Below are 20,274 nucleotides of genomic sequence, written 5' to 3' on the forward strand. Positions count from 1 at the left end.
ATGTTTACTATCATCACTTCCAAATGGAATTAGATTGATTCTTTTGTCGCCCTTATATTGATCAATTTAGAATAACCAACTCTAAATTGATCAATATCTTCCTCCTCATCTAAATCTATATCTGATTGTTACTCTCAACAGGAAACATATATGACAATCATGAGTTTTTTATTTCCGGTTAGGAAGTAATAAGTTTGTTGAGGGAACACGGCAAAGATCAATTTTTTTTCTGGCTAAAAATCGTTATGCGCCTAAGATCAAATTTTTATAGAAAAAAATAACCCCTACCTCAAGTCTCAACAATTGAGAAAGTGTGACTATCCAATGTGAGGTAGTGCAGGTAAAATTAAAATAATGAATTTTGATGGAGTTAGGGTTTTAATAGGAGTTGAGTTGGGCTTGAGAAAATAGTTAGGTAGGACTTAAAGTTGATTAAAAATTTATTTATTTAATATATAGATAATTATAAAATTGATATATATATAGCAGCTGATTATATACTGAAGTGATTATTGGGTTATTTAATCTTGCTTCTCAGCTCTCTGGTTGTCATCCAATGACCATTCAAGCTCTTCATTTCAATCTTGTCTTTCTCATCAGATTCTATCTTATTTGGTTCCTCATGTTATGTCTGTTTGTAGAGTTGATTCCTTCTTTTACTTTCTTATCGTCCTCTGCTTACTTACTTGACCATATGTTCAATTTCATGTTATGTCAATTATTCATACTTACTTCATCTGAACACGGTTAATAACGTCACAAGACGGATCAATTCCCTGAAAATCATCTCATCACGCATTTGTTCTGGAAAATTATTATTTTAAGCTAAAATTACTAAGATCAGTCGATTGCGAATTGGAAAACTAAAGAGGTCTTTCCTCTTACAATCAATTCATTATCATTTGCAAATGAGACTTCAATAATACAGAATATGATTCCACTTTAGAGGGAAAAATTCCAAAAGCAAACAATATTCCTATTACTTATTATCTACAATTCTTTGTCTTCCATATGGAATCCGAATTTTTGAAATGTTATCTAATCAAACACTCCCACTACTTTTTTAGCTTTCAATGTCATATACCAAATTCTCCATTATTGCTCTTTCAGCTTTCATTTAATATAACCTTTACTTCCCAGTTACACAGAAAACAGTCAAAAAAAGAGATTTTTTTTTATTACACTAGCTACTGAACTCCGGAGATAGATATGGATTTCTTAGGTAAAGTTGTGGACAAAGTCACAGATTGGTTGATCGAGTCAGTTGTGCAAGAGATTGGATATTTCTTTACCTATGAGAGCAACATCACATCTTTGGATAATGAATTTGAGAGGCTGGAGAATATCAGAAGTGGGGTTCAGCTACGAGTGGAAGCTGCCCGGAGAAACTTACATGTCATTTCTCCCAACATCCAGGGTTGGTCAACTCATGTTGATACAATTACTGCTGGTGTGGCTACTATATTGCGACGTAGAGCTGAGGTTGTTTCTATGGTTGGTGTCCAAACTTGAAGTCGCGTTACTTGCAAAGCAAGAGATCTAAGGAAATTGTAATGGATGTGATTGGTCTTCAAACTGAAGGCAACAATTATGTGGATTTCTCCTATCCTGTACCACCTGTTGAAGTTGAAGCTATACCTAGTTACACTGGTGAGGAGTTTGGCTCCAGAAAATTGCAAGAGGAAGGGGTTTGAGAGATGGCGGGGTAACTATTATTGGGATATGTGGTACTCGGTGGTGTTGGTAAGACAACACTGACTGAGAAAATCAGACAGAAGGCGACACAAGAAAGGTTGTTCAATGATGTTGTTATGGTAATTGTCAATCAACAACATGACTTGAAAAGAATTTAGGGTGAGATCGCACGAGGAGTTGGGCTGACATTAGAAGGGGATGATTTGTAGAGTCGTGGAGATATGCTGCGTTCAAGGTTAATGGATCAAAACAGTTGCATCCTTATAATATTGGATGATGTTTGGAAGGCTCTTGAACTAGAGAAACTTGGAATTCCCAGCGGTAGCAGCAAGGCCGTCTTAACCACTAGGCCACTAAAGTCATCGCTTTGGGCCCCATATTTTTTGGGGGCCCAATTTTAAAAAAAATACTTATACATATTACTTAAATTTATATGTATTTTAAAATTAAAAAAAAATGTAAGAAGTATAAAAAAAAAAACAAAATAACTATTAGCTTTCCCTACTTTTTTAAGGGAATGAAACATTTTTTGAAAATAATTTCCTTAAGTGGGAAATTGTGTTTCCTTATTTATCTCCTAAAAATTTGACCTTATATTATTATTTACCTTATACTCATCTTTTTTCTTCTCTATTTTCTTATTTTTATTCTCAATATTGAACTATCTCCTAAAAGAATGATTTATTGTTGCTTACAAGTTAAAAAAGAACAAAATTTGCTTTTGAGTGTCTTCTTCAAAATCTTAAGAAGTGCAACAAGCAATCATTATATTGAAGGAATGCAACACTATCTCAATATTGTTATATTCTCAGATTCGTGAGCTAGGTTTTATTATTCTAACTTTATTTTATAATTTTCTTGAAATTTTGTTATTGTTGATATTCTTAGTTAGTAAGTATATATATTCTTGTTATAGTTATTATTAAGAAAAATAATACAAGTAGAAGATAATGATTTAATGGAAATACTCAATCAAAAAAAAGGTTTGATTCTTTTCCTAATGCATATATTGCTTATAGAATAATGTTAACAATTCCTGTAACTATTTCCTCGATCGAAAGAAGTTTTTCGAAACTAAAATTGATAAAATCTTATCTAAGATCAACAATGTGAGATTGAATGCATTAACTATATTATCAATTGAAAAGAAATTACTAAAACAAATTGATTAGAAAACATTAATTAATGACTTCACATCCAAAAGGCTAGAAAAATAGTTTTTTAATAAATATATAGATGATTTTTTTTGAATTGAAAAAAAAAAGAATTAACAAAAAATATTAGGCCCCCTCTTTAATGTTTGGCATTAGGCCCCCAATCTTGTTGAGTCGGCCCTGGGTAGCAGCCACAAACATCAGTGCAAAGTGACATTCACAACGCGTTTCCGATCTGTTTGTGAAGAAATGAAAGCTCAGAAGATCATGGAAGTTGGAACCTTATATGAAGAGGAAGCATGGATCCTTTTCAGGCGGAAAGTTGGTAATTCAGTCGACGATCCTTCTCTGGCATAGCAAAAGAGGTTGCCAAAGAATGCAAGGGGCTGCCGCTTGCAATTATTACAGTTGCAAGAGCACTAAAAAAGCATAAAACCAAGCGTTCATGGAACTGTGCCCTTGAACAATTACGTGGTGCAGAAACAATAAGTATCCCTGAAGTGCCCACAGAGTTGTATAAACCTCTGAGGCTAAGCTATGATTACTTGGGAAGTAATGAAGCCAAGTACCTATTTTTGCTTTGTTCCTTGTTCGAGGAAGATAGCAATATCTCTCCTGAAGAATTACTTGGATATGGAAGTGGGCTTCGCATCTTTCGGGGAATTGAAAATTTAGAACAAGCTAGAGATAGGGTGTGTCTTCTGTTAGAAATATTGAAAGACGGTTTCTTGTTGTCCCAAGGTTCATTTGAAAATTATGTCAAAATGCATGATGTGGTCCGTGCTATGGCTTTAAGTATTGCATCCGAGGGAGAGAATAACTTTATGGTAAGTCACCATGTGAACTCGGAAGAGTTCCCAAGAAGAACTACTTATGAGCATTTCAGTCACATGTCAATTGTTGCAAATAAATTTGATGAGCTTCCTAGACCAATAGTTTGCCCAAAACTGAAGCTTCTAATGTTGAAACTCTGTTTTAAAAAGCCATTCAAATTACAGGATAATTTTTTTAATGACATGGGCAAACTCAATGTCTTAAGCCTGAGTAGATATGCGGACTCCATTCTGCCTTTTCCAGCATCCATTCAGAGGTTGTCAAGTTTGAGGACGCTGTGTCTGAGTGATCTAATGTTGGATGACATATCCATTATCGGGGAACTTTTCACTTTAGAAATTCTCAGCATAAGAGGTTCTCAGTTAGAGGAGCTGCCAGTGGAGATAGGAAAACTGACCAATCTAATTATATGTTGGAGTTGCGGAATGAGTATAAAAGACTTGAAAGGATTTCAGCAGGTGTCTTATCAAGGCTAGTTCAATTGGAGGAACTATATATGGTGGGAGTAGAATATTGTAGTTACTCCACCTTAAGGGAACTGGAATCCTTACCAAGATTAACTTCACTGACATTACGTAGATGTGATCTACAGTCACTTGAGCCTTTCCTCCAAGTTGGCACGGTATGCTCTTACAGTGGGTTCAAGCATGCATGATTATGACAAGGTTATTTCTTTAGAGGTCACTGAGACCGCCCAATTGGATGATTGGATCTGCCACCTGTTGAAGGAGAGCGAATTTGTAGATTCAACCGGAGATGGCTCTAATAATGTGTTGACTGAGTTGCAGCTGAATGAATTTCAGAACATAAAATATCTCCGCCTCTCTTATTGTAAATTAGTGACACATTTATTGAACATCTCTAGGAGGATACATGAAGTAATCAAGTTCCCGAATTTATATGACTTGAAGCTTGAATTTCTGGAATGCCTCACTCACTTTTGCAATACAACTGTTGAGGGCATTGAGTTCCCTCGGGTACGGAAAATGCTATTCCACTACTTACCTGAGTTCCAAAATTTCTGGCCTACAGCCAACAACTCCATCACTCACTCAAGTCCTCTTTTTGATGAAAAGGTTTGCTTCTTATCATGAAACCATCTTACTTTTTCAGTTTTTATGAATTAAAATTTTACCTTTTACTTGAGTATTAAAGATATTTACTTACACAAAGTCTCTTTCTTTTTTAAGGCATTTACATAATATAACCTTTAACTTAGCTTCAGTTGGCATGTATGCCCTCCAACTTTGGATGTGCACAAGTAAACACTTAAACTTGTATAAAATTGAACAAGTAGACACATGCGTCCTATGCGGAATAATACATGTAGGACACTAAATTGCCATGCAGGATGTCACGTAATACAAGTTAAAGTATCTATTTATGCACACCCAAAGTTGAAGGGCATAGATGTGAGCTGAGTCTAAGTTAAAGGGCATGTTTTTGTATTATGCCTTTTTTAAAATGTGTTTGAGATATTAAAAACATATATTTGCAGGTTTGTTGTCCCAGACTAGAAGAGATAAATATCAATGGGGCTAACAACATAAGTGCTCTATGCTCTCACCAACTTCCAGCTGCCTACTTCAGCAAACTTGAAACATTGTATGTAGCGAATTGTGGAAAATTGAGAAACTTGATGCCTCCATCAGTGGCCAGAGGTCTTCTGAATCTCCAGAAACTAGAGATAAGAGACTGTCTGTCAATGGAAGAAGTGATCACAAAAGAGAAACAACAAGGAGAAGGAATCATGACCTTATTTCCCCTGTTGGAAAAGCTGGAGCTTTACACGGTTCCTAAGCTGGGGCATTTCTTTCTGACGGAGTGTACTCTTGAAATTCCTTTTCTCAAGGAAGTGCATATTAGTGACTGCCCTGAAATGAAGACATTTGTCCAACAAGGAATATTTGTGAGTACACCAAGTCTCGAAAGTGTGAACAATGATGATAAGATGAAAGTAGTTGATCTCAATAAAGCCATGTTCAGTTCTAAGGTTTGTCTTGTGCCACTAGCTGTATAACTAATCACTGCTCTCTTTTCATTTTAGCTAGTAAATAGTAATACTCCAGTAATCTTTAGATAGTTATTTCTGTTTGACACTTGAAGCAATTTTTTTTAGTTTTCACTTCCTGTTACCTTGACGTTAGATGAGATATGGTTCATTTTTGGATTTGTACTTTAAGCTATATTGAACGTTCATCCCTTATATATATAAAATACAAGGACTTCAACATTCGCAGGTTTGTTGTCCCAGCCTAGAAGAGCTACTTATCTGGGGGCCTAACAGCATAAGTGCTCTATACTCTCAGCAATTTCCAACTGCCTACTTCAGCAAACTTGAAAGATTGGAAGTAAAGAGTTGTGGAAAATTGAGAAACTTGATGTCTCCATCAGTGGCCAGAGGTGCTTTGAATCTCCGAATACTAAATATAATAGATTGTGAGTCAATGAAAGAAGTGATCACAGAAGAGGAACAAGGAGAAGAAATCATGATGAATGAACCCTTATTTTCCCTGTTGGAAAATCTGGAGCTTGCCCGGCAGCCTAAGTTGGGGCATTTCTTTCTGACGGAACATGCTCTAAAATTTTCATTTCTCAAGAAAGTGCTTATTTGTCACTTCCCTGAAATGAAGCCGTTGGTCCAACAGGGAATATCTGTGAGCACACCGAGTCTAAAAAGTGTGAACAATGATGATGAGGTGAAAGTCGATGATCTCAATAAAGCAATGTTCAATTATAAGGTTTGTCTTGTGCAGCTAGATGTATAAATATTACCTTACACTCCTTCTTTTGGTCGGAATATTACCTTACTTGAGGAATAAAGATCATTACTTAAGCAATGTCTATTTTTTCTACTATTACTAGTGTTAGACTAATTTTTAATTTTCTTTTTGGGCATAATACATAAATGTATCCTTTAACTGACACTATACAAGATGGGAGATAGTTGAGACCCTGGTTTCAGCAAGGGAGTCCTTCCTATCAGATATTAAAGGAGGAGTTTTTGTTATACATGTATTTTCCAATTCAAGTAGAATATTCATTTATTAGTTTCTGCATGATTAGAAATAGAAAGGTCCAATTCATGACTAAATAATATAACTGATTTATAAATTTGTGTATTTGCAGGTTTCTTGTCCCAACCTGGAATATCTATATATCTATGATGCTAACAGCATAAGTGCTCTATGCTCTCACCAACTTCCAACTGCCTACTTCAGCAAACTTGAAACATTGCATATAATGAATTGTGGAAAATTGAGAAACTTGATGTCTCCATCAGTAGCCAGAGGTCTTCTGAATCTCCGGAAACTAGACATTACAGACTGTGATTCAATGGAAGAAGTGATCACAAAAGAGGAACAAAAAGGAGAAGGAATCATGACCTTATTTCCCCTGTTGAAACATCTGACGCTTCAAAGGCTGCCAAAGCTGGGGCATTTCTTTCTGACGGAGTGTACTCTTGAAATTCCAATTCTCAGGTATGTGTTGATTGATTACTGCCCTGAAATGAAGACATTTGTTCAACAGGGAATATCTGTGAGTACACCGAGTCTCGAAAGTGTGAACAATGATGATGAGGTGAAAGTAGATGATCTGAATAAATGGACACAACAGAGGTTCAATTCTAAGGTTTGTCTTGTGCCGCTAGCTGTATATCTAATTAACTCTTGTGCTTTCTATTGCATACTTAATAGTAATAACCATATTCAAATATTAATCTATGTTTGTCAGTATAAACAACTTCCTTTTACCTGCCCCCAAATATTTTCAATTAGAAAACTAAAGCATCAGCATAGTCTTTTATCTTTTAAGTACATGTTGTACATACTAAGCTAGTCATCTCTCTTCTCTGATCCCAGGAACAAAGCGCTGGTGATGGCAACGAAGTCGGACCTAGTTATGACAGAAGCTAGTGATGTCTATGAATCCAAAGCTAGCTAGGAAGGTAATAAGTATTTGATGAAATAGTCCGAGTTAGCTCGAACATCACCTGATACCTATACCGCTGTTTATTGATTTTTGAAAGAAGTGGCAAAGCTTGAAGAAACAGCGTGTGCTAGCCTATTACGTTTTGTCAGGCCCCTTTGATATCTTATTAATCAAGAACTAGCACCCCTGTAGCGTAAGATGCTCGTGATGGAGATAACAAGCAGAGGCGGATCTACATTATAATTGCCAGTAAAATACACTAATAAAGTAAAAGTTGTTTACATTGCCGGTGTATACAAGTTAAATTCTTATTTGAAATTCCACTCAGACATATGAGATTCTATCATTTCCTTCAATTTGTGAGTTCTCTTATACTAGAATTTGTTGGCTTTTGTGTGTTTGAATAATTTGCAGATCAGATGCATAAACACAAAGTGCTAATCGTAGAAACTAAACCATGTCGACTCTAAGGAACCTCTTTGTAATATGTCTCTCCTCCATGATTTTATCAATTTTCTTGATGGCCTTCAAAGTGTTCTCAGTTGTATTCCTATGAGTACACCGAGTCTCGAAAGGGTGATATATGATTTAGATTGTGAGGCGAAAGTAGATGATCTGAATAAACGGATACAATAGAGGTTCGATTCTAAGGTTTGTCTTGCATGTATAACTAATTAAATTTAGTGCTCTCTTTCCATCTTAATAGTAATATTCTGATAGTTATTTTTGCCTGGAGACTTTGTATCTGTATTAGTAGTTTCCATAAAACAAATAAAAAAACAATACATAGAGCGCCTCTGACCTCAACAAAGTAAAGAACACCAAAGTTGTAAGCTCGAAGATTGTTTTCACTTTTATTATTTGAGGATGGTGCCTCTAACTCTGTCTTAATTTATGTGATATTTTTTTATTTTGTGACATTTTTTAAAATAGTATTCAGTAACAATTTAATTTTAAAAAATGCTCATTTTTTTTATCATTTTTCTCACCTGAAAACACAAAATCGAAGTATACCTAATCCTACATATCTCAATCTAGCACAACATCTAGAACCATCATCTGACTGGTTGTTATTAGTATCAACAACGATGAAGAAATAACCAAGTGGAGACAACAACTAACTATGGCTCTAGGCCAAGATAGCTCCAAGGTTAGGGGAAGGTTTGGATGACCACTGGCTACTGGAAAATATGCCCCTAGAAAGATTTGAGGTAGTCAGAGCTGTAATTGTGTGTACATGTAAAGAACTCAAATATGACAACATGATGATAATACGACATGATAACAATGTTGCAGTTGTTATTGAACAAGAAGGAAATTCAAAATGAAGTCGAATTTTTAAGCATAAACCTTTTCTGTATTTAATAAAGTAGCAGAAGTATCCAAAGTTACATGATTCCAAATACTATTGATGATAAAATGCTATACAAGCTTCCTATGCTATCCCATTTCTCCATTTTCCCCCCCACCTTTAATGGCATATATTATGTGTAGCCTATTCCTTGTGCAGCTTAGTACCAAGTGAATTTTCATGGTACTACAAAAAGAAGCACAAGATGATGAATTCCTCATAATACAAAAATATTACAACTCCAAATTACGCGGTCTGGATCCTGATCTCTGGAAGCTCCGGATTTTCTGATTGTCCAACTACAGGATGCAATGGTTGTTGTTGCTGCTGATTATTATGGGGGCGGTGGTCGTGGTGATGTTGTTGTCCTGAGGGGTTGTCGATGTAGCTAAAATATCTTTGAACAGGCAGAGTACTGTGCGGCTGCATGATACTGGTTGTCTGTGCAGGGGATGATCGAAGGAGTCTGCTTGATCTCCACCTCAAATACTCTACGAGGAGCGAATTGGTACTAATTGCAATACCGAACCCAGTGAAGGAGGAAAGCAGCACCGATAGGAGTGCACTAACGTTAAGCTGCACATTAGCAATTAAGCAAATCTTTATGTATCGGTTATTTTTGCAAGTGAAAACACCAATGGCCTTCCCTGCAGTCTAAACAGAACCCCCCACCCCTTTCTCTCTCTGCCAACATACATAAGAGTAAAGGAAGCTGGGAATTATAAGAAATTATAGAATGAAAGATTCTTACCACCGCATAGAATATATGGGCGAACAGGATAACAATTGCAAACTGAAATGAAGCATAAGCCCATATGTAACTCTTGCTGACTGCAAATAACCAAAGAATGTAATTATAATTCTTAATAAAAAGACTCATCCCTCCAAGGAAAAAAATCAATAGGATGTGTAGAAAATGTGAAGGAATGAGCTAACAAAAAAACATGTGGAGTTTCTAAAAGATTGAGCCGTTCATTTCCCGTCTGCCTTGTCATTTTCACTATACTCATGGCTATTGATGAGGTATGTATTACAGCATGATAAGCAGTTTGTCCAAACGACTCTTGGTTAAGACAGGAATCAAGCAATAAATAATAAAGTCAAGCAGCTCTTGGTTAATCGCACAGAACTATTTATCCAAACACTTAATCATGTATACAAAGATCAAAATTCCACTATAAGTGGCTACTTAGCAGTCGCGTGCAAATCCTATGCTAAACTAAGTCTACTTCAAGTTAGGAAATGGTGACATGCACATACTTAATATTATTTTTAAATTGAATATACAGTGATTTTACAGTTCTTAGTTATTTTGATATCTAAAGACGAAAATCCAACAGGCATTCACCGGATTAACAGCCTCCTTTGTCTCTCTAGCCACAATCTATTTGGAGGCATTAAGTTAAGTGCAAAAGGAGAATTATTGTGTTGAATGTGCATTCTTAATTTCTTATCCTATGTTTCTATGAGCTAATGTCACCATTGACAGAAAATGGCCAGGAAGTAGAAGTTTTAGGATGGAATCATTTCAGAAATGACATCTGATAAGGTAAAAAAAGAGGGGAAAGAGAATCATACCCATAGTAGAAGCTATCAAAGAAGAAAGGAGGCCTAAAACACAAGAGAAAGGTAAAGAGATTGCAAGAGCACGAGCGCCTAAGTCAGACACCTGTCATAATACAAGAAAAGAACTTAACAAATACAATATTCTACATCAAAAACAATGTGAATACAAAGTGAAATATGATCAAAGAAATGGTTGTCGCTTTAATAGGAGTACTGTATATTTTGACAATTTTAAACATTGCTCCAAGCTGACATTAAGAGACTCACTACCCAGTCATTTTTAGTGACGTACCGAATAATGATAAGTGTTGCAGCAATAATTTACCCATACACATTATAAGAAAATTCCAAACTACTCCATCTACACTTTCAAGAAGCTCATGGTGTAACATGCCGTTCCATACTCCACTTAAAAAATGATAACATGAATGCTGAATATGAATATCATGATGGTTATGACAGAGGAACCTAGCAGTGAATAAATAAAGCCAAAATCACATTTAGTGACCAACGTAATAGGAGTTGTATGTCTATTGACATACTTCTCTGAAATGTGCACTTTTGGTACATAGTTAATAGGGATTGTGCATTTGTTGTCATACCCCTAAACTAAACTTGACATAATTTATTCATATAATTATACCACAAATTTATCAAATTTGAAGTTCAATTTCTCCATGTGAAAGAATACAAGTTAAGGGTACCAACCTAGTCAGTATTTTAATTTTTTGGAACAACATAAACTATGTTGTATATATATATAAAAAGATTGCACACAGAACTCGTATAGTCACCCATATAGGATTAAGTCTTTGTTTCGTCAAGTTTACATTAGCTTACTTGTTAGACTTGGGATAACTGTGAAATCAAAAGGGCTCAAGTTTTAGCTCTTAATTTGACTTTATATTAGTAAGTGATGCGTCTCCATAATGTATGTTTTGTTCCGATTTCTTTGGATTGTTATAAGTATGTTAATTTCAATTTTTTTGGAATAACTAAATTGAATTAGGATTTAGTGAAACTTCTAATTAGTAATTTTAAATTAAAGCAAATAATTAACATTAGAAATTAACATAATTCTATTTTACACTATATAATGGAGCGTGTTGTGAACCCTAGGATGGTTGATCATACACTTCTCCGCTTGAGCATAAGACAGAGTTGTTATGGAAATATAAGATACCGTTTAGTGGTCTTATGAAGACAGTGCGCATGAACGATGCCTGAAATTTGTTCCGTTTGCACCGGCCTCACGAGCATGTTGAGGAGATCTTACATAGGTCCGGACTGCATGATATAGTTTGCGTAGGTAGGATGCAGTATGACCATGCCCTTGATACGGCCATGGTTGAGCATTGGAGGTCGGAGACTCATTGCTTCCATTTACTCTTCAGTAAGGTCACGATTATGTTGCAGGATGTGTAGGTCTTGTTTGGTTTGCACATCGATAGTGATGCACTGTACCTGCACAGAGGAGTTGGCCATGGCATATTTTGTTAGAGACACTCACAAGATGCACCGTAGCACCTACCGATATGGATAGTGCGAGTCAGGTGAGGATACATAGCATTACTGGCAAGATCAATTCGGGGTAGACTCTGTAGGAGATGCTACTCTAGTGGAGAAGATAGTCAGACTCTACATGCTTGTTACATTGGGGGCATCTTATTCTCGAGCACGTCGGGGAACCTTATTAGCTTGCAATACATGACATTTCTAGATCCCATCCAAGACATAGGTAAGTACAGTTGGGGCAGTGTAGTCTTGGCCTACTTATACTGTGCACTGTGTTGGGCATCTATTGTTGAGGCAGTTGACGTTTGTGGATTTATTCCTCTCCTTCTGAGCTACCTCCTCACCATGTGTAGCTGAGGCTGCGTCCCCGCTATCACTGTGATACAAGATTGTGCAACTTAAAAAGTCCTCTCGACATCACAATGTTGGTACTAGTAGAATGAACAAAGTTCGGTGCTACATCAACCTCTAACGCAGGCTTGCCTATAAACAATCGTCCATATCGCAAGTACCACAGTCTATACCCTGCCTCACATATACCATCATCCACCATACGCTGATGCCGATTGCCCCAACCATGAGAACAATTATAGGCAATCGGCATCAGAGTATGGTGGATGATGGTATATGCGAGGTAGGGTATAGACTGTGGTACCTGCGGTATGGACAGTTGTTTATAGGCAAGTCTGCATTAGAGGTTGACGTAGCGTCGGGCTTTGTTCATTCTGCTAGTACCAACATTGCAATATCGAGATGACTTTTTAAGTTGCACAATCTTGCATCACTGTGGTAGCAGGACACAACCTTGACTACACATGGTGAGGAGGTAGCTCATAAGGGGAGGAATAAATCCACAAACGTCAACTACCTCACCAATAGATGCCCGACACAGTGCATGGTATAAGTAGGCCACAACTGCACTGCCTCAACTGTACTTACCTACGTCTTGGATGGACCTAGAAACGCCAGGTATTGCAAGCTAATAAGGTTCCCTGACGTGTTTGGGAATAGGATGCCCCCAATATAATAAGCATGTAGAGTTTGACTATCTTCTCAACCCTCTCCACTAGAGTAGCATCTCCAACTGGGTCTACTTGTAGTTGATCTCGTAGGTAGCTAGTAATGTTATGTATCCTCACCCCACACGCCCCATCCATATCGATAGGTGCTACGGTGCATCCTGCGAGTGTCTCTAACAAAGTACACCATGACTGACTCCTTTATGCAGCATCAAGCAGATACATCGCATCATTGTCGGTGTGCAAACCACACAAGACCTTCACATCCTGCAACGTAATCGCGATCTCACCGAAGAGTAAATGGAAGCAGTGAGTCACTGGCCTCTAACGCTCAGCCATGGCCATAACAAGGTCACGGTCATACAACATTCTACCTACGCAAACTACATCATACAGTCTAGACCTATGTGAGATCTACTCAACACACTCGTGAGGCCGATGCAAACAGAATAAATTCCAGGCAACGTTCATGTGCACTGTCTTCATAAGACTACTAAACGGTATCTCACATTTCCATAACAACTCTGACTTATGCTCATGTTCAGAGCGGAGAAGTGTACGATCAACTGGCCCAAGGTTCACAATATGCTCCATTATATATTGTAAGAAAAAATGCTATTAATTTCTAATGATACTTATTAATTATTTGCTTTAATTTAAAATTACTAATTAGAAGTTTTACTAATATCCTAATTCAATTTAGCCATTTCAAAAAAATAAAATAATAACATACATATAACAATCCAAATAACAAAGAAACTTGAAAAAATATATATTATGGAGACGCATGACTTACTAATATAAAGTTAAAAACATTTTTTAGTGCTATTTTTCTTTTTATTCAAACAATCCGTCAATTAGCTACATTTCAAGTCCAAACTAATTACCAATCTATAAACAAAATGATTCACAGTTTTCCTTTTTTCTCTTCTCTGGCCAGTCAATATTTGTCTTTTAAGTCAAATTGAGAGTTAAAACTAGAGGACCTTTGATCTCACATCCCCACACAATGATTCAAGTCTAACCAGCAATTTTGGTAACAAGTAAGCTAACGTAAACTTGACAAAATAAAGACTTAACCTGTATGAGCAACTACATGAGTTATGTGTGCAGTCTATTTTTTATATATATACAACATATTTTACGTTGTCCAAAAAAAATACAGATACTTACTACTAACTAGATTGGTACTCGTAACGTGCATTCTTTCACTGGGGAAAAAATTAAGAAATTGAACCTCAAATTTGATTAATTTGTGGTTTGATTATATGAATAAACCATGTCAAGTTTAGGTGTAAACAAAAGCATGTCAAATTTGATAAATTTATTGTTGAAAAAAAGCATACCAAATTATCAACTAGAACAACAACATGATTTTGAACGGGAAAAGGCAACCTAACCAACGAAATTTCGAATAAACTAGAACAACAACATCATTTCGAATCTTCCACTGATTTTTATATTTATCTTGAATAAAAGATAAAAAGAAATAAATACTACCTAATTTGAAAAAAAATTCAATTTGAATTGAGTAATGATTTGTTGCGAATTTCACTCTTGGAATTTTGCTATGGGCCTCCAATCTACCAAGAATCTTCAAATCATGGCTAGAGAACCTTCAATTTTTTAACGTGGAGTCGGGTTGTAGGTTGAGAGTCGTTGTTTTCTTTTGAAAATGGTGGAGGGACTAGTGAATACACAGAGTGTGAAGAAGAAAGTGAAAGTAGTAAAGTTTTGATAAAGTGGAAGGGCCCCACCACACTTTGGTAAAGTGGAATTCTTTTTGAGGTAAAACGGAAGAAAAGTTGAAGAATTTCTTCCGATTTATATCAAAATTTAGATGTTAACAGTTGCCGTTTGAAAAATTAGATAGAATGGAATAAATAGTTCCACTAAGCATATTTAGTTACACTCTAAAAATGTGGCTCACTTGTGTTAATTTTGTCTATTTGTGGCTCAAATAGGTTCTGGACTCTACAAAAATAAACATTGCAAAAAGCAGGACACTGTACCACTTTATAAACTAGGTATCAATAAGGTAACTTGGCCTAAAATAAATAGTACTAGAAATTTACTTAGATCATCACATCACTTTAACTCACATAGGAGGAGATATAATAACGAAGAAACAAGGAAAGTACCAGAAGCTGCTCCAGAAAGCAAAAATATGCAAGCATGCTGACCATGACAAGGATAGGTACGTCTTGCCAGACTCTGAGAAAAAAGGCAATACCCAAATAAGTGACAAACCAATTTCCATGTGACACTCATCAATATTCAGAACAACCTGGTTAAAAGTACCACCAAATAAATGAAAATTATTGACACCAATGATCATGGCATAAATACCGTCAGGGCACCAAACAAACACTGAAGTGCAGGTTAAGTTTAGTTTGTGAATTTTTATGTATAATCTTCAGAAATCAGAGGGTTTAATGTCAAGCTATAAAAGATGCTAGTTCACTCTTTATTCAGTTTGTTGAATTTCACTAGAATTAATTAGATATCCTTCCTCAATCTTTACTAGCTTGGGGTGACTGCCTATCGATTTGAATTTCCCTCCTCAGCTAAAGGCCCTAACTTGGACCACGGGAAGGAGTAGATCCATGGCCTATACCTCTCTCCAAAACCGAGCAGCTGGTTCTTGCTCACATAGGAGGAACGATAAGAAGAACATTGTCACACAATTGCTTAAATGTTTTATTTTGGTCCAACTAGTAGTGATTTTATTAGGTACAAAAGAACTGTATGTTAGACTTTAGCTTCATACAGCTCCGCCCAAGCTTCTTTTGTTGGCCTTGCTATTAACCCACTATCTGTGCCTGTATTTTCAGCTTGGGCTCTAGAATCTCACTTTTCAAGTGTATGGTGCTAGCATTGATGGAGCTTCTCACCAAATAAATTATTTGCAGTGTTCACTTTTCGCTCTAGAATCTCACTTTTCAAGTGTATGGTGCTAGCATTGATGGAGCTTCTCACCAAATAAATTATTTGCAGTGTTCACTTTTCTCCCTGTTGGCAAAAGCAACATGGAAAAAGGTAGCAAATTTGTGACTCCACAACTTTTCCTTGCCTCCTCCCTTCCCCATCTTCAAGCATTTTATGCACACGGATATGTCAAAACTAATTAGTTTATCTCATTCTAAATCTACACTTGTGAAGAAACCTAGTATATGTTTATCAAGATCCAGGCACTCATGAGTTCAAGATCTTAAAAGATTTTTAGGATTTTAGAGTTCTCATAATTCCAGGTGCATAATGTAGAGAATCAAAAGCTTCCAAATGTTTAATCCTAATCAGAAACATGTTATATACTTGTGAACAGAACTAGTAATGTTCGCCAAGACTTAGTTAGGGGTTGTTCATAAGTTCAGTAGTTGAGAAGGTTTTTAGGACTAAAATTTCCTAGTGACTTGTGTTTTACAGTGCATCATGTAAAGAATCAAAAGCTTCCAAATTTTTATGTCATGTCCATTGTCCACTACTGACTGAATTGCAAAGGCATATAAAATCTAAATGCATGAAGCTAAAATTTGCAAGTGAAAGAATCTGCCTAGAATCACAAAGAACTTATCAGCTATACTTATCTGACATCTTTTAAGTCTAAGATTCATATAAAATTCAAGTGAAAGTAAGGAAAGCCGCAAAACTTTATCAGCTGGACTTGCCTGTACCGAGGCACTTCTCTCTGCTGTGTTACAGTTTGGGACCTTCTGGCAGCAGTTGGAGGATTTTGAATTTTCAATAATGTTACAGGGAGGTTCCGTACTTCCTGCTTGCAAACATCACAGATTTTGTTACCCTTAATACTAAACCACTTTAAGGTGCACACCTTGTGAGCGAGTGCAAGCTCTCCTTTGCAGCTGCATTCCATTTTAAATGTTTCACTTTCTTCACCAAGTTCAACAAAACAAATTCTGCAAACAGCTTCTTCCTCGGGAATATCTTCACCAGTATTATCTGTCGCTGTAGATAGCAAAGGAGAAAAGCCATTATACTCCTCTAGAGACAATCAGCTAAGATACCACAGAAAGAACTGGAACCAGGAGAGGGGACAGCAGCGGTCATTTCCCTTTACTCTTAATTATTTACCTATATGAAGTATCAAATAGTCCTAATACGTTCAACAATTTTATTTTTTTAATTTCAAAAAAAATAAAATACGTTCAACGATTTTATCTTCTACCAGGAGCCAAAGAAAATGAACACGACCAAATAGAAATTAGAAATTTCCATAATTAAGCACATTCACCATTATTCATCCTCTTAAATGTATACTTTTCATTATACACACCCAATTCTATTCCTTACTAATTTAAAGTTGTGATAAAACATCTATCAAAAGCTTGTTGGGACAAAGACCTATTTTAACAGAATTTAAGATCTACAGATCATATTGCCTTGACTAGACACGAGTCCAAAATGTTAGTTTGATGTACGTTCTATATCAGTATGGAAAAACATCAAATCATATATTTTAATTAATTGAATTTGAATTCTTGAAAGTTGTATGGGATAATACTCCCTCTACACCAATTTATATGTTAGTCAGTTTCGAAAAGAATTCCACCTTCTATATTTAGTAACAACAGTTTCTTATAGGAATGACATGATATATTTAAGACCATAAGATTTAAGGAATAATCTTTGATATGTTATACACACCCTCACTTTATGACCACAAGATTCAAAAGTCTTTTACTTTCTTCAATTTCGTGCCTAATCAAAACTAAGACACTAAATGAAACAGAGGGAATAATACTTTGGAATGGTGTCAAACAGTTTGAAATGTACCAAAATTAGAAAGGATGTCGATATAAACTGGGGTGTAAAAAATGAAGCAAAGAAAAATAGTTATAGCAGCCACAGCCCACAAGTGGCAACTAACTCACGAGTGGATGTAATTCCCAATACGCAGAGAGAGAGACAAGCAGAGTAGAGTTAACATCTTAGTAGCTGTTCAAGATTGACTGAATATACAAATTATTTTGCAAACTTTGATAACCTTCAAGGATAAACTGCTCAATACATACTGAATACCAGAGACAATAGATTCCAGGCTTATTCTTCTCACTAATAATATGGAAATAATTCATTACCTCATTTGGTAAGAGAGCCGAGATGTTGATAACTAAAAAAAAGGTACTATCTTTCTCAAAAAATTAAAAGAAGAAGGTGCTGACGATACATATGTGAATTGTTACATTAAGAAAGATGCTTATTCAAAGTCAAACAGGTATACTAATTGATCCAGATGTAAAACAGTTAGTGTTGAAGGCTTGTAGCAAGAACCTTTTTAGTTCAGAAAATGATCAAAACAGTTTTTCATAAGTGCACTGTCAATTTCACACGTGTAGCATTATCCAATTGGAGAAGCTAGTGACAAGTATAAAATTTATAAGAGCCAGGATGCACGAAAATTTGGCATACCATTTTCTGTTTCTTGTGGTATGTCTGCTGATTCATCAGAATCCGTGGTTGTGCGAACAACTTTGGAAATTACACGGATGAGACCGCCATTTGAATCTGTCCTCCTTAAGCTTCCACTTTTAACATGTATAGGCACTGAAAATGAACGCTTCATATGCTGTTGAGCTTCAGGTTTCTGACAGTAAATAAATCAATAGTACAAACAGAAAAAAGTAAGAGTACACACGAAAAAAGTGTATCCAAATAAGCAAATATTTGGACATATGACATACAATTAACTCTGAATGATCATTCAAACAATTGTCCTCTGCAGGCTTTTCCACAGTTCCCATTGGTGTCTCTGGTAAAGAGCGGATTGATTTTGTCGTTGAAGAGAACAAAACTTTATTGAGAGAAAATGACCTTGAAGTTGAAGGCTTGTCTGAAAGTGGCATGTCTGGGATAATGAGAACTGTCTTTTCGCCATCATGAGTTACATTTTTTGCCCTAGTGCTTTTCTGTGGAATCAGATTCTTCATAGATGACATGAACTTGGCGGAGTGGGGCCTTGGGGGCAACCCTGATCTGGCAGAGCTAGGACTTGGAACATCTATTCTTGTAAAGCTGGATAATGCATTTTCCAAAGATCTTGTAGGTATTTGCAGAGATGAGAGATTTGGCCGTCTTGTTGACTGCTGCCGCACTAAAGTAGCTTCCTCTCTCTCTCCATTCTTTTTCCATACAGTAAATTTCAGACCACAAAAGCAAGAATTAATCAGCTTGGATCATAATGAGTTGAAAAATCATGTATTGTCTAATTTCAATTCATTGGCAAGCCAAAAGTTGCAACTTTGTCTAGAGCCTTCACTAATATGCTAAAACTGAATGATAAGTATAACACAAATCCTAATAGAGGATACCAAAATGAGACTCTTTCTTTTCTTTCTACTACTTCTTTAAGAACAACAACACCAACTAAGCCTCAATCCCAAACAAGTTAGGGTAGGCAATATGAATCCTCACTAACGAAGAAATTCAAAAAGAACCCATTGAAAGTCCAAACTAACTAAAGTAGTTCCATAAATATCTCAAACCAACCAATTCATTCAAACTCACTTATCAAAAAGGGAATTAAAAAAGAAAAATCAAATCTTTCACATTCCATCTTCCACCACTTCAAGAAATTTCACATCTTTCCTTCAACAATCACCAAGTAACATTAAATTCAAGAAAACCCCACATAAGAAAAAGAATAAAAATCATTTCTTTAACAACTTTCTGTACACAACCACACTCACCAACCCTTCCCCACCACCCCACCTCCTCCAAATGAAAAAAAAAACAAAAACCAAAAAAAAAAAAAAAAAAAAAGACAAGAGGGGAACATACTGTATTAGAATGAGCAGAAGAATCAAATTCAGGCTGTGTTTGATGCATTTCTTGAACAGAATTCTCCATTTCCAGTACTAAGAGAAGAACCCCAGATCATAAAATCATTGGGATTTGCTGATTTCTAAATTTAAATTCCATTTCTGAGATAAATGAACTAAGTGGGTTTTTGCTTAATTTCCCCAAGACAGCAATGATGAAAACAAGAAAAGAAAAGAAAAAACAATCTTTTTGGTTTTTAATATTACTAAATATATATCTGTTCATCACCAAAAAACTATCTAAGCTTTGTAGACAAAACAAAGCATTTTTTTTTAACCTTTTCAACAACTAAAAAAAAAATTATTTTTGTTTCGATTGTATTATTACCCGCCAACCTTATTTGGTTTTGCCAGCTGAGTTCAAGATT

The 20,274-nt window shown here is 35.9% G+C and overlaps 2 pseudogenes; one reads left to right on the forward strand and one right to left on the reverse strand.

The window, feature by feature from the left end:
• Window positions 1–1,194: 1,194 nt before the first annotated feature.
• On the forward strand, window positions 1,195–7,600 carry LOC125835474 (probable disease resistance protein At4g27220; annotated as a pseudogene).
• A 1,484-nt stretch (window positions 7,601–9,084) lies between these two features.
• Window positions 9,085–20,274, reverse strand: LOC125835525 (uncharacterized; annotated as a pseudogene).

This window comes from Solanum verrucosum, unplaced genomic scaffold, assembly GCF_900185275.1.
Source record: "Solanum verrucosum unplaced genomic scaffold, falcon-dt-bn FXZP01000040.1, whole genome shotgun sequence".
NCBI classification, from domain to species: domain Eukaryota; kingdom Viridiplantae; phylum Streptophyta; class Magnoliopsida; order Solanales; family Solanaceae; genus Solanum; species Solanum verrucosum.